This window comes from Macrobrachium rosenbergii, chromosome 46, assembly GCF_040412425.1.
Source record: "Macrobrachium rosenbergii isolate ZJJX-2024 chromosome 46, ASM4041242v1, whole genome shotgun sequence".
Taxonomy (NCBI): domain Eukaryota; kingdom Metazoa; phylum Arthropoda; class Malacostraca; order Decapoda; family Palaemonidae; genus Macrobrachium; species Macrobrachium rosenbergii.
This window is the reverse complement of record NC_089786.1, coordinates 17,726,887-17,752,388: the sequence shown is the minus strand read 5'-3', so window position 1 is coordinate 17,752,388 and position 25,502 is coordinate 17,726,887. Positions and strand designations below refer to the sequence as shown.

The window sequence follows — 25,502 nt, the reverse complement described above, 5'->3', positions numbered from 1 at the left end:
CCTCAAACCACGTATTCTCCTCTCTCAACCTTACTAGTTCCTCTTCCATCCTTCTCTTCAGTCACACTACCAGCCACCAATCTCACTTACAGCTGCAATACCAGCCGCCCCACGTTGGGCGCCAAATATTATGTGGCGGAATTCTAACCCACAAACAAAACAACACTCACCCTGATCTTCGGTTGCTGGAGATGGGTAAAGGTCCACGGTCGCCAATCACAGCACACAAAAACCACAAAAACAAAATTTCAAACAAACCCTCCACCAACAACGAACGAAAAAAAAAGAGACACATGCACCATCAATATCGGTACCGGTATACAAAACAAAAGCCAGACAAACTCCCCGTTCACTTTCTAGGTTGGACCTCAACTGCCCAAGACTTCCCCAAAACCGAAAAACTCCCGACAGACAGACAGCGCCGTAAAAACGAACTCCAACAACCGAACCACTCATAACAACAATTACACTCGCTCTCTCTCTCTCTCTCTCTCTCTCTCTCTCTCTCTCTCTCTCTCTCTCTCTCTCTCTCTCACAAAACGTTGGGAAATGCTAAATAAAAACAAATTTATTCATCTCTCTATATTCGGACAAGTCTCGCCCACTTAAGAGGTCTCGCGGTGTCTCGCCTGAAGTGGTACCTAAGAAGCGAACCTTTATTCATGCGTCTACTTCCCCTGGTTGTAGCTGGTGGGAGGCTACAGAGGTTTTTTCGCCTTCCTGAGGCGTTGAGAGAGCACAGGCACTGGCTCCAAGGCGCCAATTATCCTCTGATAAGATGAGTATGAGAATTTCGCTTGATGTGGAGGTGCAAAAGCAGTCGTTTCAACTGGATGATGAAGGAGTAGCACGTGAGCGCCAGTATCAGGAGAAGCGCACTCTTGCGTCCGAAACCCCGACTCGTTCGTTGGCACCAACTCGCCACTCGTCTGCCATATGTTCGACTTCTCCAACACGGATTTCCGAGCAGGAAATTGAGGACCTTTCGACAAATGCCATTCAGGCGAAGTTGGATAAGATTTTGGGTTTTGTGCAACCCACTCAGAACAAGACTCGTTCTCTTGTCGTCGTTTTGCCTACACATTCGGAGAAGGAAGCAGTCGAAGCAGGCGATGAGGAAATAGAACACGAGAGTCACAATTCCATTGCCTTCAAGAAACTTTTGAAATTCTTCGTTGAGAGTTTTCCGGATTCGTTCTCTCATGTAGCGCCTTCCTCTCTGGACTCTTCTCTTTCAAGGGATTGGAAGAAGAGTGCTTCACAACTTATGAAGATTGTTTTGTCTTTTTCGGCACAGGAAGCACTAAAAGGAATTGATGCTTGGCTCCTTAAGAAGAGGGAGCAGGGCAAGACTGTCTGTTTTCCTCCTTCCAGATTGACGTCTTGGAGACAACTCTGCTACGAGACCGGGGAAGCCTTCTCTTTGGGAGTTTCTGCCTTCTCCCAGGGAGACTTCTCAGGGCTTATCAATGCTTCAAGACGTTCAAAGGTTATGTTTTCTACGCTCGAACTGGATCACCTGTTGAAGCACATCTTTCGTATCTTTGCTCGAACTGGATCACCTGTTGAAGCACATCTTTCGTATTTTTGAAGTGGTCAGTTTTTTGGATTGGTCCATTGGAGTGTTCTTCTTTAGATGAGGAGACATTTTCAGATTTATCGGAAGTCCTTAACGTGTTAGGTCAAGGAGTTATTAACGCTGCTTCGGGACTGACTGCTATGTTTTCCTTAGGCGTTTTTAAAAAGAGAGAATTATGGTGTTCTTTCCTTACAAAGGGCGTGTCAAGAATTCAAAGGTCGGCATTGTTGTTTGCACCTCTTAATATGAAGAACTTGTTTCCAGAGCAGCTGTTGGTGGAGATTTCTGCAGCTCTTCAGAAGAAATCTACGCAGGATTTACTGGCTCAGTCCTCCAAAAGACCAAGAGAGGCTACTGTTGCTTCGTCTTCTTCTTCTGCTTCTTCACCTTTGCATGGAATGCCCTTTCGAGGTAGAGGAGGTTATAGAGGATTGGAAAATTCTAGAGGAAGAACAAGGGTCCCTCTTGGATAAATTAAGAAAGTTCCCTAGTCTGCCAACAAGAAGTGAGAAACACATCCTCTGTGCACCGGTGGGAGCAAGACTTCTACAGTTTTGGAGGTGTTGGGAAGAGATAGGAGCAGAGAGCTGGGTTGTGGAGACTCTGAGAAGGGGCTACCGTATTCCTTTTATGGTTCAGCTCCCTCTTTCAAGAGTACCGATAGCTTTGACGGCTTACTTAGGCGATTCAAAGAAATACATGGTGCTTTCCGAGGAGGTGTCGGCCGTATTAGACAAGAGAGTGGTAAAAGCAGTGGAAGATCAGAGCTGTCCAGGCTTCTACAATTGCCTGTTTTTAGTTCCAAAAGCTTCGGGGGGTTGGATACCCGTGTTGGATGTCAGCGCTTAAACAAGTTCGTAAAACGGACAAAATTCTGCATAGAGACCAACAACACGGTTCTATCATCCATCAGACAGGGAGATTGGATGGTAACGGTGGACATGCAGGATGCATATTTCCATGTCCTGATCCACCAAGAGTCTCGGAAGTACCTACGTTTTGTATTCAGGAACCAAGTTTTCCAGTTTTGGGCTCTCTGTTTCGGCCTTTCGACAACACCCCAAGTTTTTACCAGGATCCTAACCCCATTTTTGAAATGGCTTCATCAACAGATCAAGATATCTTTATCTCGACGACTGGCTTCTGCAGTCGGGAACTCAAGCGAAGTGCACAAAGGATCTTCAAGTGACTTTAAGATTGGCAGAGGAGTTGGGTCTTCTAATCAACCATCAGAAGTTGTGTCTGACCCCTTCTCAGAAGACAGTATATAGTAATTTGGGAATTCAGATAGATGCAGTGAGTTTTCCGGTTTCTCCGTCGACTCAAAGAGTCAATTCTTGCCTTCAAAAAGTTTTGAAATTTCTTACTCTCAGAACTTGCTCTGCGAATGAATGGATGAGCCTTCTGGGGATGTTATCGTCCCTAGAGATGTTCGTGGATCTGGGTCGCCTCCACATGAGACCATTACAATTTTATCTGAAAGCGAAGTGGCGGAGGAAGAAATTCCCAGGCTCCTTCATTTTCGTGATTTCCAAAGAAATTAAGAAGGATCTACTTTGGTGGCTGTCAAGAGAAAGATTGACGGAAGGAAAGACTCTAGCTCCGCTGAACCCCGACCTAACATTCTTTTCAGACGCATCCGACCAGGGATGGGGTGCGGTTCTGGGGGACTTAGAGACGTCGGGAGTTTGGAGCAAAAGCCAACAGAAGTGGCATATCAACATGAAAGAATTGGTAGCTTTCCATCTAGGGTTGACAAAATTTGCAGAACAGATCAGAAGGAAGGTGGTAGTAGTCCATTCGGACAATGTAACAGCTCTGTCATATATTCGGAAACAAGGAGGCACTCACTTGTTCTCCCTTTACGAGGCGACGAGGATTCTGCTATTGTGGCTGGAGCAAAATCAGACCCAAGTATTGACAAGGTATGTTCAAGGGAAATTAAACATAAGGGCAGACTCACTCAGTCGCAAGAAGCAAGTGATCTCGACGGAGTGGACTTTGCACCCCATGGTATGTCAACAAATATGGAAGTGTTGGGGGACTCCGCTGGTAGACCTATTTGCCACAGCCAAGAACAACAGAATTCCAATTTATTGTTCTCCAATTCCGGACCATCAGGCTTGGGCTACGGATGCCACGGTTCAGAATAGGGAGAATCTGGACATGTATGCCTTCCCGCCATTCAAGATAGTCAGGGCAGTATTGAACAAACTCAGGACTTACAAGAATGTCAGAATGACTCTGATCGCCCCATTTTGGCCATCGAGGGAATGGTTCCTGGATCTGCTGGAACTTCTGATAGATTATCCAAGGCTTCTACCTCAAAGGAGGGATCTTATCAGGCAGCCTCACGTAAGAAAGTTCCACGAAGGTCTGTCAGGTCTAGCGCTAATCGCATTCAGACTATCAACCGTCTCCTCAGAGACAAGGGGTTTTCTCAACAAGCTTCAGAAGCCATCGCAGAATGCAGAAGGAGATCTTCTTCGGACGTATACCAGGCCAAGTGGAATGTTTTTAGAGACTGGTGCAGGAGAGAGAGAGTTTCTTCTTCTAGGACATCTTTAGCGCAAGTGGCCGATTTCTTCTTGTATTTGAAGAAGACTAAACTATTAACTACCTCTACCATTAAGGGGTACAGGGCTATGTTGGGTTCGGTGTTTCGACACCATAGTCTAGATTTGTCTGGCAACAAAGATTTGTCAGATTTAATTAAGTCTTTCGATAAGGAGAGGATGGAAGGACCAAAATTAATAGGCTGGAACTTGGACGTGGTTCTGAAGTGGCTTAGGAGTGATAGATTCGAACCTCTCAGTACAGTGCCTCTAAGGGAGGTGACGAGAAAGACACTATTTTTAGTAGCCTTAGCTACAGCGAAGAGGGTAAGTGAAGTGCATGCCTTAAATAAAAAAGTAGGTTTTGCAAAGTGTAATGCTATTTGCTCCTTTAATATGGGTTTTATGGCCAAGAATGAAACCCCATCCAGGCCTTGGCCACGGTCGTTCGAGATTCGTAACCTTACAGATCTAGTTGACGGAGAAGAGGAGAGACTCTTATGCCCCGTTAGAGCTCTCAAGTTCTATATTCAAGAGACCAAGTCTATTAGAAGTAACTCGGACCATCTTTGGTGCTCTGTTAAGAATCCTTCTCGACCCCTCTCAAAAAACGCGTTGGCATTCTTTATTCGGATTGTAATAGTGGAGGCTCATGACAATTTGGATGAGGCGGAGTGCAGTGTTTTGAAAGTCAAACGCATGAAGTACGAGCGGTTGCAATCTCCCTGGCCTTCAGACGCAATTTGTCTCTTTCTTCTATTATACAAGCGACCTTTTGGAGCAGTAGGTCAGTTTTCGCCCCACATTACCTAAGAGATATGGGGACCACATATGATAATTGCAGTACCCTAGGTCCTTTTGTTGCGGCTGGCATGGTATAAATCTCTCTCCTGCTAAATTTCTACCAAGTTTACATCCTGACACCTTACAGACAGCAAAATACTAAATTCATATAAAAAGCAATGATGAAATAAATTACAATACCTCATTACAAAATCATCAAACTTTCTAATAATTTCTGAAATTCAACTGGACATTAACAGTAGTTTGGCTATGTTTGTTAGGTGGCAGAAAATATCAAGCTTAGTAGCATGAGCAGGCCAAATTTTCAAGTACAGTACAGAATCCTAACCCAAACACAGGGAATAAGAATAAACTAATGATAATATTTAGTGACCTCCATGTAGGCTGTTAAAATGCTGATCTACAACTGTAAAGTACATACATTCCTCAAAATGCCTTAACTGGGTTGTCTCATCACTAATATTAATGATGAATTTAATTTCAAAACTTATCTACAACAATTGTAATATGAAAAACTGGAGGATGGGTTTAAAATAACTCATGATTAAAAGTTTAAAGTCATATGAAGATAACGTCAAACATAATGCCAATTCAGATACTTACATAAGATAAGGTATTCAGATATTGTGATATCTTCTTGCTACTTGTGCAACAACTAGCATTAATCTGAGTTATTAAGTGGTGTACACTATGCCCTTGTTGTGTCATCAAGCCATCATTTACTATTGCTAGCTTCAGAGTGACCGTTAACAACAGTGTTTTATCAACTTGTGAGCAAGTTAAACTAAACTGTGTTAGGAGGGTTAATCAGTATAATAGCCTCAGTGTCAAAGTCTCTGACTGTGGATAATTTGATTTAGGTTTCAGAGTATTATTTATCAATTTCTGTGTAATGGCACAGACATCTTTGGGGACCCTATGAAGGAAACATTACTATAAGGCTGCTAGCTTGCAAAGGTAGCTACAGTTGGTCTTTAAAGATGACTTAAACAGACAATAGTCATATTTCACTAGGACTTTAGGACTAGGCCTTATGTCTACTTGCAACAACTGACAAATCACAAAACAAATAATGGAAGTTAAATAATTCAGTCTAGATTAGTCATGACCTCTGTTTTGAAGGCTAGGCTACCTAGCCTAGCTGGTTTAGGATTAGGCCTAGGCCAACATAACAAAAGTAGTATTAGCCTAACCAAGAAAGCCAATTAACCTGCTAAGCCTGACCAACTTGTGTCAGGCTTAACTTATGCCTTGTTGAGATTTCAAAAATTTGGGAACAATGAGTATATTTGTATATGAGCCTTTCAGTCGAGAAACATGCCAAGCGCCATCCTGGGCCAAAGTATTTTTAACTTAATTTATTATATTTTAAAAATGGCACTTGGCATGTTTCTCGACTGAAAAGCTCATATACTTAATGATAGCAAAACTAAAAAAATTGTCAATTCAAGAACAAGGCTTTAAGAATACTAGGAGTCATATAGCAAGATAAAATCAGAAAAGGTAGGATAAAGGAAATTGTGGAGTTCCATATGAAGAGAAAATAATGAATCAGAGACGAAAACAGCTTGCCCATATCCTTCACATATATCCTGGGAGAATAACATGTGAGTGTCAGCTGGGCTCCTTGGATGAGAACTATGAGAAGAGAGGCTGGAGATGAGTGTAGATGTGTGGAAGATAAAGCATAAGAAAGATAATAAAAGGTGGAATTTCACAAAGGCCCTTTGGATCATCAACTCTGAAGGCACTAATGACAAAGGTGAAGAGAATGTGAGCTGGTGTGTACTGAAGATATCAAGATTCTGGGACTCTGGCAACTGGTCAGGTCAACACCATCAATAATTACACCGTCAATCAACATTAAATTCTGTAGTCCAAAAACCATCCAAATTTCAAAGTACTGTACAGTAATGCCCTAGGTATGCTACTCTTGCTAATTCAGTAAGTAGGCGACTAAACTATTAAAATATGGGAATTTGACAAAAAATTGGACATATAGTAAGATATATATATCTCAAAAGTAGTCTTTAAAGCATGTGCAAATGTAAATTAATAGAACCAAGATGCAACAGACATGGGAAAAAGATGCTTTGAATACATTGCACCCAGACTTTTAGTAAGCCACCCTAAAAATTGGGAAAAATTATCGGCTTTTTAACACAAAAACTAAAGACACAGGACACACTACATTTAGAATTTTCTGACATGGCCTAATTTTTCAAAACTATAAACTGACAAATAAAATCTGCCAAATCGACTGAATGAGGGTCTAAAAATGGGCCTCCAAAAATGACCAAAGTCATGATTCATTTGTGAAGCATTAGGAACTTAACCTTATATAAAAAAATAAAAATGAAAACAACTCTTTATCCAATTGTAGCCTAATGGTTCTCCTCCAAAATAAGTACTGTTTGGCCGGGCTAACTTTAATCAATTACCAGCATTGGGACAGGCAAAAAAATATGTACCACCTAGCTGTACCTCCAAATCTTCCGGTAACGAATAGTATGGTGTGTGTCCTGCTAAGGATGAAACAAAGAATGCCCCCTTTAACCATAAAGATCCAGGGGATCTGTTACATTGGGAAGAACTTCTGTATGTCGCTCTTATGATCTGTGGCACCCTAGGCTAAGCGCCCATGGAGCAAAGTAAACACAATCCCCAATATCAAGTAGGAGAGTACAGTTACAATGCATCCCTGTAATTTAATCTGGTGTACGGCTTAGGTCATAATACTTTACTACCCTAGGCTATCCATATGTTTTCACTTCATGCTTGTGGCCTCAATACCAACTAGTATAGCAATCAGTAATTCTACTGTTTAGGGGTCCAAATTCACTGCTCATTTGTGTGTGTTCAAGTTTTCTTTCCTATTTTCAATTTCTTCCTCTTCTGACAGACCTGCAAACAAAAGAGTATTTGCAAAAAAAAAAAAAAATGAGCAGTTTATCTGCTTACAGAAGCAGAGACTAAAAAAAATGGGGAATAACGCTCTGCACCTCACATGAATAGTGTAGTGTGCCCACAGCTGTGTTCGTGGAGAGTGCTCAGGAATCAGGAACCAAGTAGGAACCTGTAATGGGCTTTGCTCTTCAGCACCCACTTTTTGATAAATCTGAAAAAATGAGCTGTTTATCTGCTTACAAAAGCAGAGATTTACGATTTCCTCAAAATTATATGGGTCTATGTCCCCTAAAGACACATTTTTTTTTATTTATGTTCCCCTTTATTCCCTTTGTTTTTTTTTACAATATCTGCTTATGTAAGCAGATGAACTGCTCATTTTTTCATTTTCCATGACTCAATAAATATTTGAAAAATCTGTGTGCTAATCTTGACTTTACGTAATGCAGTGAATTTGGACCCCTAAACTGTAGGATTAACTAGCAATCCAGTCTGGCAAACTGTTGATTACAAATCCTAGCTTATCCTATGGAAAATCAATTGCGTACCATAGCCCTATCACCTCAAAGAACTAAGCTGCCATAACCCTTTAAGTCTGAAATATTTTTACAGTGCATGTTGAAACCACCGACGCCACAGTTAACCTAGAAAACTGTAATATCTAAATAATTATAAATCTACGTAACCAAAAAGAAGCAGCCGTCGACGTGCAACTTGAGTAAGCCACAGCACTGGAACACCTGATGGAAGTGCAGGCAGGGTGTGTCATTCTTTCATGTAAAATAACTTTTAAGCTTTCGCATTACCTAAGAAAGAAAAAAACACAGACTTAGAACTAAACAAACAAATAATACCGATAATAAGAAAATATCTCTACCTTGGAATGAACCTGGACGGCAACAATCGTGTGAGGAGCACAATTTTCGTGAACTTTTCACCCGAATTCCACAGCGAAAAGGGGGTGGGAAATGTTTGGGGGGTTGGTGGCGAGAACTGTCAAACGCCTTCAAAATTCTACCTTATGATGGTCAGGTTTCTCTCACAATAATGTCTCTCATAATCTGTCAGGAATTAGGATGTGGTCTTTGGTAAATCTATGCAATAAGGCTTTTCATATCACGTAAATATATATTTAAATACAAATTAATATTTTACCCAATATTATAATACTGTAATATTGTAGGTACAAAAAAATTTAGGAGCCAGTGTGAAGAGACATGACGTAAATTTTTGATGTTTACATTCTAGAATTACACTCTATGAAGTAGATTCAAAGTAGCAGCTGAGCGGTGTCGAGCATTCCCATTAAAATATAAAGGACGTGTAGTGACGTCATACACGGTGAGCTTTGTTATGGATCGCTGAGGAAATATTCGGCAGTTCTTGTTACACCGTTGTCTAAAGATTATACTTCACAAAATGAATGAATACTAATTAACATCACATGTCTACCAGTTGGACATTTTCTTGACCTTTTAAAATAGCTTCTAAATCAAACTTATGTGCCTTTCTACAATTCTTTTTTTTTTTACAAAAAAATCGATAAAATATTTTTAAATCAAAGCCAGTTATCATGTTTCCCAATAACATTAATCCTTCCAAGAAGCTCTTCTTCCCAGTTACCTTGGTACTTTAATGTGCTATTCAGTATAACAGATTACAGTTACATTTAATACAACTGAAATACAACGGAGAGAACAGGTGAGGAGAATTCTAGCATATGCTGCGTTTAGTGAGGGTAGCCAGGCCGACATTCGAATTGAATTGGATGAATCTTGCATTTTAAGTATCTATTGTGCTGTCAAAGAGGATTCCTAAAACTTTTCTGGCAAGGATTGTTTTATTTATTTTCTTAAAATAACGACAGTTTACTGGATTATGATCCGTGCTTTTTTGGTTGTTGGCGCAGAATTAAAATTTGGGTAAATGACAGGAAGGAGGGTGAAAGTGCAGGTGACGCAAGGCTGAACGGTGTAAGGCATATTACACTTCTTAAATTTTTACTTATAGCATAATTTGCATTTATCGCAACCCTTTAATGAGTCATTTACTGTCATAATCTGTCAGTTATAGCATTCATATCCGATTAAATTCTCTTTTATCGCTCTTAATAATTCAGTTCTGTGGTAGGCTTCTTCTCCACTCTACTGGCTTATTCGGCTTCTATGTGCACATAATGACGATGAGAAAATGGTGCTGCATAAGACATGCATAAATATATTTCATGTGACGTCTACAACAAAAGAACAAATCTTATGCAGAATGAATCCGACTGCTTTGCTGTATTCCTCAGCCCTTATCAGGGATGCTTACCTACTAACAGCACCGTGTACTTTTAAAATTTAGAATTCACTGATTCATTGATCAGCCATCAAATTTTCTTGGAATCAATATAACCATAAATTTATTTTCTAAAACATTAGTGGACATCCACTTATGATATGAATTAAGATATGAATTACTTGTGTACATTAAGGTCACTGCAGCTGCCCCTGATACCTTCAAAAATTGCATCAGTGCTAATAAACTTCTGCGCAAATAAGGTGTTTCCTGCTCCACTTTTATAAACTTTTACCTATTGCTTGAGAAAGGAATACAAATACAACCGTAAGTACCACTATAATTATATCGGTGCTAATAAACTTGTGTAGAAATAAAGTGTTTCACTGCTCGACATCTATAAATATTTACTTAATGTTTGAAAAAAGGAACATAAATGTAATGTATCACAAATAGGCCAATCATTTTGTTGCATGTGACCTAAATTTCAGGAGAATTTTTCACCACTTCATACTCCTTGATCTTGTCCTGCCCTGAAGGGCGCCTTCTCCACAGGGCAATAGTTTTACCTTACGTGCGCGAGTAAACCAACTTGGTGGATTTTTAATCATCATGGCGTAGTGACACCCCAACCAACTATCCAATATGAATAATAAAAAATTTGATTGGCGTGAGTCTATTATTAACTATTGGAAAATTCAAACTGTGGCAAAAGACGGTTGGATCTAAAAAGTTCTACCAGTAAGGAAACTGTGTTCCAAATATGAAACCATATCTTGCAGACATCAGAACTTATTAGGATTTAGAGTTTTCAACGGAAAAGTGAAGTTGACTATTTATAATGAATTTGATCTTAGGTCAAACTAAAGGCTGGGAGAGATAGGATATAAAAGTTACTACAACAAGGACGTGACAACCTGAACATGATAGTAATGCGTCATAAGATTCGATAGTTGAGACGTGAAAACTTGAACCTATTGCACATGAACGACGCCGAGGTACCACGATACCTTTCGGGACATTTGTCCCAGCGATCCATAAAGATCAGAGACAAGCAAAATTACTTGAAACGGATTTAGAATCTCGTTTTAAAATTTTAAGACTCAAACAGCGACAGTAGAGTATTATTTATTTACTTTTTTCCCTGTCAAGGCGGACACAGAATTGCAATCAAGATTAATGTGTGTGTGTGTGAGAGAGAGAGAGAGAGAGAGAGAGAGAGAGAGAAGTGAATGATGAAAGAACAAAGCAACGCGTCAAAATTGAATAAAATCTAAGTGACAATCATAGCCTCATATATGGTTTTTCTATGATATGGCTTCATATTCTAATAAGAAATAACTGTGAATTCCCATATAATTTCAATAGGTTAAAGACTACTTGATAATTCAATAGTCTAACATATCGTTAGGATATATATAATATAATATATATATATATATATATATATATATATATATGAATATATATATATATATATATATATATATATATATATATATATATATACAATATATATATATATATGAATATATATATATATACAAATATATATATATATATATATATATATATATATATATATATATATATATATATATATATATATATATTTATATATTCGTCATTACATTAAATAAAATAAAGCTTCTGTAGAAAATTATTTTAAATTCAATTTAGTTTTTTCTTTCAGTGACCGCAAGGCGTCTGTGTACAGTTCACACGCAAGATACAGTACCAGTCTCTAAAACAATCTTTACTTTAACAAGTCTTAAAAGCACAGAAGTTATATTTTTCATCCTACACACAGTCTATATTCTTAAAATGTGCGTGTTTGCCTTCTTGATCTGGGCAGACTAGGTTTTGTCAACATTAAAATGAAAAAAAAAAAGATCATTTATTTCGAATGAAACCTAACTCAAGCCACCACACGTCGTTGCGTGGGTGTGCCTTATGAGCGACCTGTTCTGGAACGTGATACACAAGAAAGCTGCATATACCTCGAGTCTTTTGAAAAGTCTTTCTTCTCTGTTTAGCTTCTATTTCTCCCAAACTAAAGGTTTACCAAGGCCGTTAAACTTCATCCATATTATTTACTTTCCTCCTTTTGTTGGAGCACTGTTGGTTATCATTTTCCACAAATTTGTTTGTCTCTGCTAATTCTGACACAACTTGTCTCATTGTCTTCCCTCTTCATTCTTTTAAATGATCCCATGATTTCCACAGTCAAAAGTATCTCCCCTGCACGAAAACTAAGATAGTGTATCATAATGGGGCAAGACCTATATTTGTAGCCGGCTATGAAACAGCAATAGTGGAAGAGGACTTTCGTCACCTCAGTGGCAGAGCATTTTCTGTGAATATCTTAAAAAAATTCACTGTCTCCCCCGAGAGCGTGTGCGTAATTCCACTTAGTTTCCTTGAGCATGACACCAAAATTTAACTATTACACTCGTCTTTTCTAACTTCCTTTTTAAAGTTAGCAACGTCACACTGCTGCTGACTTCTATACTACTAGGTGGGAGCCAAAGGTTTTAAAGATGACGGAAGCCCTCGCACTTCAGTATCTTTTCTATAAGAATCAAAATTCCCTTCACTGATGTCGGTTGCTTCTTCGAGTTGTTCTAGAAGCAACAGTCAATGAAGGTAAAAAAATAATGGTTCCTTGCCAACTCCAGAATTTCGACTGAATCTTAAATCATGAACTTCTTTAAAAAAAAAAAGTTTAATTTCTTTTAATCAAATTTTAAGCCAGCGAGTGCCAACATTTAAGCAGCTGAGATCTAAGGGGCAATTTGAACATTTCATGAGATAAAATGCATCCTTGCACCTACAGTCAACCCATATGGTTTTCTTGTACAAAAGACAAACCCGTTTAAGGCACCTGAGACATGGGACATCAAAAACGCTTGCCAAGTACTAGTATATCCTTAGAACGTGTTATGAATGCATTTTACACTTAAATTTTATTTCCAAACGCCGACTACTGTCCTTAGATTTACATATCCTTTAATCTTAGGTATCTTAAATTTGTATCGTTGTGACGACAGTTTACAATAGGAAATCAGTTCATGAAATGACTCAAAGCTCTGAATCGCTAAACGCTAGATTTTCTTGTCATAATTTTTTCAAGAGGGTAAAAATCTCGAGTTTCAGACATTTTTTCCAAGGTGCTGGGGATTCCGGGATATTTTTTTAGTACGCCCAGAACAATGCTGAGTGCCACTCTTTATTTCAGGAGCCAACGTCATTTATCTTTTGAACTTGAGGTTTGCAGCTCTTCATCTTTAGCCTCTTCCCTATCTGACAATTGGGTAAGTAGAGTTGCAAGTTATCTTAAACCATAGGCTGGCTAATTTAATTTTGAAATCCCATGTTAAGCTGTTCATCGTATGTTGGTTGTTAATTATCTGCATTCGGGTCGTTTCGGCCGTAAGCACGTTTACGTGCAAAATGGGCGCCGTGTTTAGCACCAGCCCCTTGGGGATGTACGTAAAACATGAAATAATAATGTTAAATACCATAAACATAACGGTAAATACCATAAACATAACGTCTTACATTGTTTTGGATGTTACGGCCTAAAGTGACTTACGGCCGAAACGACCAGGACCGAATTATCTTATGTCGTTCTTTATTCTATGGAGTTTGGAGCAAGTGCTCTGAAAACATCAACTTAGTTATTGGGAGTTAAAGGAATAAAGTTTTCTTTTATACCAAACACTTAAATTACATAGACTTTCTCATTTAAAAATTCCGAATTTCTAGCGAGCCTTTAGCACAAGAAATTCAAGCTTGCGTTTTCACAGGCTATAGCAGAAAGGCATTTGAGAGCTACAATGCTCAAGAGTTCATTCACCTCAGGTACCCAGTTTTGAACTTCGAGTGTATTCTTACCACAGGTATGTGATGGGAGCAATATTACCGTAGGCAATGGTAGTCTTGGGTGTCATACCTGTTTCATTAAAACTACACTGATTTTTGCGGATTGCTTTGCCGGTTTGTTAAACTGTAAATTACTCGACAATCCTAGATTTAAGTCTTGTATAGACCAAATACTCTTTGGGTTGGTAATTTTAAGTGGTCAGTTCTCTTTTGGGTTGGTAATTTTAAGTGGTCAATTCTCTTTGGTGTTTCGAAGAAAGAATTTCAAGTGTTAATTCATAACATGAACATGGGACCACGGGTCTTCACGTTTTGTCTTGTAAGTACTGTTGTCTTCCGCGATTACGTCTATTTGCCTGAAGTCTTCATGCTTTTAGGTTCCGTTTTACACAGTTATTCCATCTGGTGATTTCTAGTTATCAAACAGTCGCAGTTCACTGTTCTCTGATCATCGTGTCGTGGTTTCTGTCTACCTGGTGATCTTGGTTTCTGCAAATTCTGATTACTGTTGCTCCTAGCTTGCGTGGTTTCAAGTTCCCCATCTTAAGAGGTAGGAGTAACTTCATGTTTCCTCTTCCTCTAGCTGCAATTTACTCGCCATTTCTTTCACATTAATTAATAGACAAAAACATATCGCATTCCACAAACTAAACGTCAAGTCTATAGATATGATTAAGATTATTATAACAGGTTACAAAGCAACGTGATCTGTTGTTTGGCCAAGTTGCTTAGGACGGTTGAGTTTGCATGTTGTCTTAGTGATTTACCAATGTAAATAAGCATTTGACAGCTTTTAATCTATTTATCTGACTTCATCGGTCGACTGTCTGCTGCTGTCTGTTTTTGTTTTGTGTGTGTCCGTTTGTTACATTTCTTAATTCCTTTACAATTATCTCAACGCAACGCTTCGTTTATAGAGGCGTTTTTCTTCTTCCAATCGTTTCGTAAGTGGAGGGAAAGGAACAGATAAAATAACGATACAAACAAACCATGAGTTCACTTTTCGGGAAATTGAATTTCCCTGAAAGTCTGATACCTATAGATTCTGTACCTAGTTTGCCATTATTCTGTGTGAACCCGTCCTTCCTTCTTTCAGAAATCACACCCGAAAGACTCCGACGGTGCAACTGCGTAGTGCTGGCACGGACGTCCTTAAGGTCGGCAGGGTATACTCAGAAGGAGAATACCGCCGTCGCCCCGACGGTGCTAACATATTGGGACGTCTTATTAAAAGATTTCCTCCGTGAATTTAGTGTACGTGATGTCTCCAGCCGGCCCAAATGAATGGGCGGGCATATAAGGTGCGCCCTCGTGGGTTTCGCTGCAGCCACTCCCGCTTTTAACTCTGCCCCGTAATTTTTGAAGATACAATTGCATTCCCTCTCGTGTTCTCAGCTTCATTGGTGTTCGTGCTTGCCAAATATGCGCTTGGTAACAAGAGACGCTCATACGAGAGAGAAAGAATTATATGCTGGAATGAAGCAAGGTGAGTTGAAGTTTAGGTATGAATGAATAGCTATTTTCTCACACAGAAAGACACACACGTCAGAGAGAGAGAGAGAGAGAGAGAGAGAGAGAGAGAGAGAGAGAGACGGCAACAGAGCAAAGCGAGTCGACGTTCAGGTCCGAAAATCTTCGAATAAAAGCCTTAGAAGAGTGTGGCTATTTTTCTCGAATGAATGAGGGGCTTGGCCCGGCCATGAAGATTATGTCGTAGGAGACTTGATTTATGGGGAGATATCTCTTATCTCGGGTGTATCGTGTACGCTGGCTTTCTCGTACATTTGTCTCTCGTAGTATAAGGGCAAAGTGTGTTTTCCCGTCTGCTCGACTAGGTGTCACAGATATATTTAGGTGACAAATTTGCAATTTTTTCCTCGCCTGCCCCGCGGCGGAGCGATTCGAATCTTTCCATTCATTCCTCCCGGACGAGCAACTCTGAGGAAATGTCTCTTTGACCCCAGATTTCTTCAGAGAGTCAACTGTGATTCTTTTTTCTCTACTTGCAGTTTACCATTAGTAGTAGTAGTAGCTGTTGTAGTAGGGAATCGCCCTTGAAACGTCTGCCCTCCCGATTCCTTTTTTCTTCCGGCCTAAAATATAAGAGGTCGTTAGGTTGCCCGCCCCAATGGCCTCTGCTCTTTGATAAGAAAATAAAATTTGAAGCTCCATTCCAAATGTTCTAGGAATTGGATATTCCTGAATCGCAACATAGCACACAGAAAAAACCACTCGACAGAGGCTACATTGTGTGCAATTATAAATGATATGGTAGAAGTTATAACAAATGGAAAATGTGGCATCCTGGTTATGCTTGACCTAAGTACAGCAATTGACACAGTTGACCACAATCTACTGCTTGAAGACCTGAGAGCAGTAGGTATCGAAGATGACGTACACAAATGGCACAAAAGCGACTTAGAAAATAGGAAGGTTACAGTGGTTATATCAAATGTGAAATCAGGTAAGAAAGGCCTAACAAAAGGAGTACCCCAAGGCAGCGTTCTGGGTCCACTGCTATTTGGCATTTACACAACTGAATTATCTAGAATTCTAAATAAGCACAAGGTTAAGTATAAATTGTATGCTGATGATATTCAGTTCTATTCTCCTGTCGAAACGGTAGAAGACACCATTAATAAAATTTATGCAATAATGAAAGATATCAAAAAACGGATGTCGGCGAAGAAATTGAAACTTAATGAAGACAAAGCTGAGTGTGTGCTATTTGGATCTGAGAATGCACTACGAAAATATGAACACTTCAAAAGAATAACTATTTGTTCGTCAACAATATTGTAGAAGCAGTGAGGAACTTAGGAGTACTTATTGACAATAAATTGTCGATGAAGAACCATATGTTGCATATTACAAAAACCTGTAACTATCATATTAGAAACATTGCATTTATTAGAAAATACCTAAACGAAGATACTCTGAAAACAGCGATTTGCAACCAAATACTTTCGAGGCTTGACTACTGCAACGTTATATACTACGGTCTCCCTAACTACCTACTAAGAAAATTGCAAGGAGTACAAAATAGAGCCGCCAGGTTAATAAAAGGACTACGTTCCCGTGATAGGATAACCCCAGCACTAATTGAGCTACATTGGCTCCCAGTAAAAGCTAGAATAGAACATAAAATACTACTTACGGTCTTTAAAGCACTAAAACATGATGAACCAACATATTTGAGAAACAGCTTAAGCTTCTTTAGGCCCGGAATGAATATTGTAATCAGACATGCAAGTGAAGCATACAGGCTATTTGAACCTAGAACAAATTGTAAGTCAGGCGAGAGAGAGAGCATTTGTACACTGCGCACCAAGACTATACAACAAAATACCGCCTGAAGTGAAGAGCATTCAAGAAGAATGCAAATTTAAAAATGAACTAAAGACTCTCCTATTCTGCAGGAGCTACGATACTGACAAGAAAACACTGAAAGACAATTATAAAATATAAGAAGCACCTTATATTGAAAACGTACATGAGAAGTGAAAGTGAAGGAAGAATTCAAGGGAACTGGGAACTGAATATTTGCGCTTTGGGATTAAGAAAGAAATGGTCTAGTCGAAGTTAACGACATTCCAGGTTCTCTATTTGACATGTTTCTAAATTTATGAGAAATCATAACTGACTGAATCATGAGGTTTATCTATTTTCACCTTTTCGTTTAAGATTTTGATTCCTCAGTTCAACCTTGACAGAGAGCATAATTTGACTCTTATAATAGTAATATCTTTTTATAGTTACATCCAAACTAAGAAATGGATAAACACAAAAATTATCTAAAAGAACTAAGATATTATGATATATCGGCTTTTTTTTTTTTTTTTTTTTTTTTTTTTTACTATATTCACGTATATATCGGTATATAGTTGCTAAGTAAAACTAGTATAACCCCGAAGGGATCTTAAAGTTAATGGTTGAAGCAGCTGTCAACATTCAATAAACGGAGAAACATTCCATTTATTTTCGTCATTTTCTTCAAAGTTTCTCATAGGAAATTGGAAAAGTGTTGTCTTAACTTGAATCTCCCGTCGAGTGAAAGAATTACTTTTCATTACAATGAAAAATCCGTTGTTAACCCTAAAGCTATTCCGGGATAGCCCATACTAAAAGAAGGCCAACTTAAAATAACAACGTCACGCATACAACCAGGTTCGTGCGAACCTTCTCACGGAATTTTATGAGTTCGGCGAACCGGCTAAGTGTAACGTCCAGTTGACCAACCGAATCGGCAGTTATAAGTAGAGTAGAGCACGGTCTAGGTATACTGTATATACCTAGACCGTGGAATAGAGGGAGCAACTTTTAACTCGTAACATAAATTTCATGAAGCATTACCAGCAACAACAAAGTCGTTAGCCTTCCTCGTCAAAAGATACTGGAGGCAGTAATAGATAATATGAAGAACAGGTTGATGAACTGATAGTTTAATATCAAAGAACAATGAACAGGATGACAAAATTCACGGGCTGATCAATTTGCTCGAGCGCAATTCGTGGAATATTAAGGAAGTTGTTGTATCTTGGAGGGGTATTGAAGAAAAACTGAGGGAATTAAGTAAAGTTTTTCATCACTAAATCTGTATCAATGATTTTCGGGACTACGTGGGAAATGTCTTAGAAAATTCTAGCAACCTGCGAAGGCCGAGGTTCCTCAAAGTATGCAGAAAGCTAAAAATATTAACAGTGCTTTTGCTGTCAGTTCTGCTGAGGCAGATTGAGGGTTTCCAAGATTGAATATCATATATTCAGATAGAAGGAGTCACCTTACGGTTGAAAATGTAAATAATCTTGTGATAATTAATCTGATTGGCCTCCAGTTTAGCTCTTGGAATACCACTCCTTCGGTCAAGACGTGGCTTAGAAGAAACCATTCTGCTGATGACAAAAGGGTAAAGAATAAGAAAGATAAAGACATTAATGACAATCAAGTCGCTATTTGGAAAAATTTGAAGTAAAATATTACAAAACTTATGTTAAAAGAGTCCAGTAAAGATTTGGTTTATTATTTTTTCTTTTATAGAACAGCAGCATTTAATGCCAATACAGCAAACTCTATAGTAAAGTATTTTTACTTTTACCTTCCGAAGAATACACAAGATTTATAAGATTTATAAGAATAGTGATGATGATTTAAAAAACCAAAACATTCAAACGTGTATACTGGTACATAGATATATCTTCATGCTATAAGTTCATTACCTATATAGTCTAGTAATATAGATACTCCTCAATATATAATTATAATAATGCTTAACCATTATGTAGACATTTTATTTGAGAAATAATTATAATTGATCATTTTATTTGCTAGCATTCAAGATCAACGATTGAACCTCAGTGAAGCGAATTTGACATGCTGTTCGTGACAGAACCGGCTGACAAAATATTTGAATCCCACCACTGTATAATATATATATATATATATATATATATATATATATATATATATATATATATATATATATATATACGTGGCAACAAGTAGGCAAAAGTTTTTGTTCAAAGATCAAGGAAACCATTTTTGGTGAATAAAAAAGAAATAATGGTAATTCAATCCATATTATATATATAATGTGTGTGTGTGTCTGGAAAATGTGGTGAAAGAACTGAAAGCGGTCGGTATTTTCTTTTTATATGCATTTATTTATCTTGATTTTTTGCCTGTTTGGGTCAAATCTTGTAACTCAATTAACGACCTTTTCCCTTTGTCCGATGAACTTGAAATTTTGCGTGGTTACTCAATACTGGTAACAATACAGTCTTACATCAGTAGGTCAGCAGTGACCTCTAGTGACCCTACAGTGACCGCTCCCAGTATCTCAGGATTTGTATGAAACTCTTCGGATTTTTCACACTAAGTTAATAAATCTACGGATTTTTCAAACCTTCTTTGACTCGATTTCGTTAGATACGATCATAAATCGGTGACAATTTGTGTAAAAACTAAATGGTATAAACTAAAAAATTATTAGATTTGTTTAAACACGCTTTTATTAAAACGCACTAAAACGTAAAAGAAAAAAATTGAGACACCAGGATTTTCTTACAATTAATCAGTTCTACATAAATAAAAGCGTGAGCCCCAAACATTGAAGGAAATGCTACCAGAAATAAAAAAAAATATATTTCTTTTCTTGTAGCATTTGCTTCCATGTTTGGGGCCCACGCTTTTATTTTGTAGACATGATTAATTGTGGGAAAATCGTTGTGTCTCACAGAAAATTATTTTATACTTTTTAGTGCATTTTAATAAAAGTGTTTAAATTTTTTTTTAACAATTTCTCATTTAATTCCGTGGCCTCTTCTAAAACTATTGTCAAATTATATATATATATATATATATATATATATATATATATATATATATATATATATATATATATATATTACTATCAAACACATATATATGTATATACACATACAGAAGAATCACAGGGGAAACAGACCCGACAAACATCTCAGGTTGAAGAGGTAAAGGCACGCATGTCTCTTACAAGATCAAGTTTATTATGCCAACGTTTCACATCACATGATGCATCTTCAAGGCTGGAAAATTGCAGACAATAAATACTTAAAATGTCACTTATGCAATGGGGAAAAATTTCTTCAAAAATTTAAAACATTTACAAATACAAAGAATTAAAACAAGAACTTGAAAGGAACACCTACCAAGGCAAGAGCTAAAAAGTGACTAAAATGACACTGAGAAAATAAACAAATGAAAGAAATATATATATATATATATATATATATATATATATATATATATATATATATATATATATATATATATACACATATATAATATTGTCAATATATATATATATATATATATATATATATATATATATATATATATATATATATATATATATATATATATATATATATATATATATATATATATATAAATTATATATGTGTATATATATATATATACTGTATATATATATATATATATATATATATATATATATATATATATATATATATATATATATATATATATATATATATATTTGGAATTATTTACGCATTCATGAAAAGACCAACCACACGAAATTGCTCTAAAATGTTCACGATAGTCAAGAATTCTATGACAAAGAATTAGACAAAAAAAAATCTCATGTAGGGAGAGAATAGCAAATTCAATAAAAATGTCAACGGACCATAAAATGGAAATGAAAACATGATAATTTTGTTTTACCCACGCCAACTTTACCGTATTAGAATGGAGTTACAATGACGCGCTAAACAGATTTTCCCGCTGGGCCAGTTGTTACATCTGTCGGTTTTGCTTCCTACAACTAGGAAAATATCTTACATACATTATTAACCACCAGCTGGTAGCAAAGAATATTGTAGACGTAATAAAAAATAAAATAATGTACAAATGAACAATGACTTTAAGCTTGTAAGTTTCGACATACCATTAGCAATCCAAAGTACGTATTGATGATATATTAAAATTTTTGTATGAATTCTTATGAAACAGACAGATGGATATACCACTCTCTAAGAACTCCTTAATAGAATGGATTAAAAAGTTCGTATATAATGCATTTAAATTCAACGAGAAATATCACTCCAAATTTTAGTATGGTCCTGGAATATGCAAATACTTTCTTTCGTAATTAAACAAATTAATGCCACTGATAAAATCCACCATGAAAAGTGGAACAAATTATAGCCTACCCTTTCCGGATTTCCTAAAGCACACACACACACACGCACACGCACATATATATACATACATATATATATTATTATAAGGTGTTATAATATATATAACCATTCTACAAATATCATATGTGTCTCTGTGAAAATTTTGATGTTTTGCTTGCAGATTCGTCATCTGTTGTGATGATATGATTTTAAAATGTCTTTTCTTACAGATAAATTGTGTATCACGTAATCTTAAAATGTCTTGATATGTTTTTTCCATTTGTTTAATATATGGTGCAGTATATAAAATTGTATACTGGGTATTATGAACTCTAATTCTTAACGAGCTGTGGAGAGTGAGGGAGAGATACTTTTGGAACCATTATCGCTTAGTGTTTCCTATATTTGCACAGGTGGTTGGTGTGAAGGAAGTCGTGTTTGGAGAAAGGCAAAGGCCCTCTTGTGTTTATCTGACATGAGTTGACTAGCTATCGGAAAATTGTCTGTTACATGTTTATCATGCGTGCCTATTCTGAAATCATTGTCTTTCCCTATGTCTATTATGTTTTCATAATCTGAGAAAGAGAGAATGGGTAAGTGAGAGAGATGAAGTTGACATGCTGACAGCCGAGCCAGTTTTGGTCCAAAATCGCTTCTCTTTATTTAAGCTCAGGTGGTTTGAGTGAGCGGATGGTGTCGATCATAGATAAGAGCTCTGGCATATTTCCTTCTGAGCCTTAAAATTCCCTGTATGTATACCATACATGTATACTTGTATGTATAATGTATGTACACTTTATGCATCATGTATTCTGGGAGGGCTTGAAGATAAAAGGGTGCAGTACTGAACCAGAAAAGGGGTTCCTGGGATAAGCTTCTCTCACTCTCTCTCTCTCAACACCATTCATGTATAAGGGTGATATACTGGCTGCTCTCCTGTTTGTAAAAGTTTTATTAAATTCACCCAAGAAGTGTATACATTTTGTAAGAATGATCTAAGGTAGTTATATTGTGCAAGCACTGTGTAGAGTGTATAATGGTGAAACACTTACAAAAGGTAATGTGATGTTTACAGATTTTTATTATGTTAAGAGTTAAAGTGATGTTCTAAGAGATAGTTCCTCGCTGGGTGAGCGGGTTCCGTTCCCAACTACCACTCTGTTGGTCGTGAGTTCGAATCTCCGATCGGCCAGTGAAGAACAAGAGGAATTTGTTTCTGGTGATAGAAATTCATTTCTCGCTATAGTGTGGTTCGGATTCCACAATAAGCTGTAGGTCCCGTTGCTAGGTAACCAATTGGTTCTTAGCCACGTAAAAATAAATCTAATCCTTCGGGCCAGCCCTAGGAGAGCTGTTAATCAGCTCAGTGGTCTGGTTTAACTAAGATATACTTCACTTTTCTAGGTAAAAGAGAATTATTGTTTTGATAAGAGGTGGATAATGTCTCTTATAGTGAGTTCTAATGTGTCTTGCTGATAATTACATATTGTGTATGTCATTGTGACCTGGCAGTGTTGTCTTTGAGAAAGTCCTAGAAAGACATGAGTTTAACCTTTTTAAAAGTGAAGGTAATCTTTTGAAAGATTGATATAATCTTTAAACATATTTTTGTCTTAGTGAAATGGCTGTTGGTATATTTCCATTTTTGCATGTTTCATTCTTATATGTCTGTGTTATCATATTACTCTAATTTTATAATTAGTGTTTTACAAAGTTTTGTGCTGGTGATTACTTAGCATTTTGTTAGTGCATACTTATTACTGAGATTTCAGAGAATACTTATATGGATTCCAGACAGTAATATTTTGGTGAACACTTGTGTTGAGTTTAGTTAATCAGGTATATGTTTAAAACTTGAGTGATAGTTAATGGTTTGAATCTTACTTAACCAAATTGCTTTCTTAATAAATTAAAGTTTTGTGAATTAAACTTGATTAAGAAATACTTAAATCTTACACTGTTGTCAGATAACAGTAAATCTTTTTGAGATTGTGAACTCTGCTATAACTTTTGAACTTAGAAATAAATTTGTCTGTTTAAAGTTTTAAAAGGACAGCGTTTCATTTTGACCACCAGTAATTAGAGAAATTAATGAATGTGTACAAGGTAAGTGATATATCTGTTTGTTCACCTGAGACTTATCTAGGTGAAATAGAACCAGGGAAACCGTTATAGTGTTTGTTGAAGTAATGCCCATTTTCCACTAGTCTGTTTATAGCTTGTTGGTTGTTACCTCACCCATAACTTGATAAAGTTAGATTGATTTTCTCAAGTGATAATTAAGTTTTATGGGATCACTCTACCTTTAGAGTATTCAGTCTTAATATTTTCGTTATGAGGTTTCAAGTATCTGGTCGAAGTGAAGTAACTTTTTGGTATTATTATTTGTGTAATAACCAGGTGCTTGATCACTTCGTGACATATATATATATATATATATATATATATATATATATATATATATATATATATATATATATATATATATATATATATATACATATATATATGATAAGTTTAAATTTAGTACATGTAGAAAACCAGCCAATAATTCTGCCTATCTACATTTTCATTGTGGCCAAAGCAACAGAACAAAGATCACTTTCACGTCCAGGTTTTCTAAGAGCATCATGTATATGGAGTCCTGAGATATTACTGATGAAACGGACCTATTTAGAAATACAGGGAAGATACTATTAAAATATCCTGATATTGTATTAGATAGTGCATTAAGAGCGACAAAAAAAGACTTACTATGGTAACAAGAGCACAGAAAATTATAACACAGAAGACCTGTTTATACTGCCATGCAGTAATAATTTCTGATATATTTCCCATCTTTTTGACAATTTTAGACACTGTAGCATTACATAGTAATAATGCAAAAAAAAAAATGATTGAGCTCTCCCGACAATAATAAATGATGTGCGTACTGAATCCTATGTTAGTCATGTGCATAACGTTTATATTAAACAAAGTGGAAAATCATTGGAAAAGGAAAGAGAAAAGCATAAAAAATCTATAACAGTCGGAAAGGAACAAAGCCATTTTGTCATGTTATCATTTAGACAGGTGTTAAAAAGCTGGATTATTCTAATAACATGAGGGGAAAATGTTTCTGATTCCAGCTGTAAAAAAAAAGAGATTTTATGAAAATACGAATCTCAGACAAGGAATACATAAACTAGTTGCATTTCTTTCAAAAGAAAAAGGTAAAATTTGTAGATTTCTTTAGCAGTGTAGTTGAATTTAATAGAATATGGAATTTAGGCCAAAGGCCAAGCACTGTGACCTATGAGGTCATTCAGCGCTGAAAGGGAAATTGACAGTAAAAAGGTTTGAAAGGTGTAACAGGAGGGGAAACCTCCCAGTTGGACTATGAATGAATTGTTAGAAGAAGGTCGAAAGTAAGATGGAAGAAAGAGACATATAAACGGAGGTGCAGTAAAAGGAACGAAAGGGGTTGCAGCTAGGGGCCAAAGGGACGCTGCTAAGAACCTTAAGTAATGCCTACAGTGTACCGCATGAGGTGCACTGACGGCACTGCTCCCTACGGGGATTTAGCAGTGTAGTCTGTCAAGTCTTAATAGGATAGGGGTGTGCCCACCTGCACGCTAAAAACAAAATTTGTAAATGGAGCACTCGCCTCCAGTCACTCACTAGGTTAGGGCTGCTATCTCTCCCAAGTGCTTAATATTTTCATATCTTACTGTTCCCTTTGCATATATAATGTAGAATTCTACCAATATGTATCGGTCCACTTGATGAAGTCTTAACTATAGGCGAAACCTTGTCAGGATTGACCCTGTT

At 37.0% G+C, this 25,502-nt stretch overlaps 1 protein-coding gene across 5 annotated transcripts in view; it reads right to left on the bottom strand.

The window, feature by feature from the left end:
• Positions 1-25,502, bottom strand: part of LOC136830255 (methyltransferase-like 26) — a 420,688-nt gene that overhangs the window by 39,687 nt on the left and 355,499 nt on the right. Inside the window, exon 1 of one of the 5 annotated variants that reach the window (XM_067089614.1) lies at positions 8,723-8,871. The exons of 3 other annotated variants lie outside the window; for them this stretch is intronic. The gene's annotated coding sequence lies outside the window, so the exon portion shown is untranslated. Of the gene's footprint in view, positions 1-8,531; positions 8,613-8,722; positions 8,872-25,502 lie in introns of those variants that run through there. One more of the 5 variants, XM_067089618.1, reaches the window with a different exon arrangement.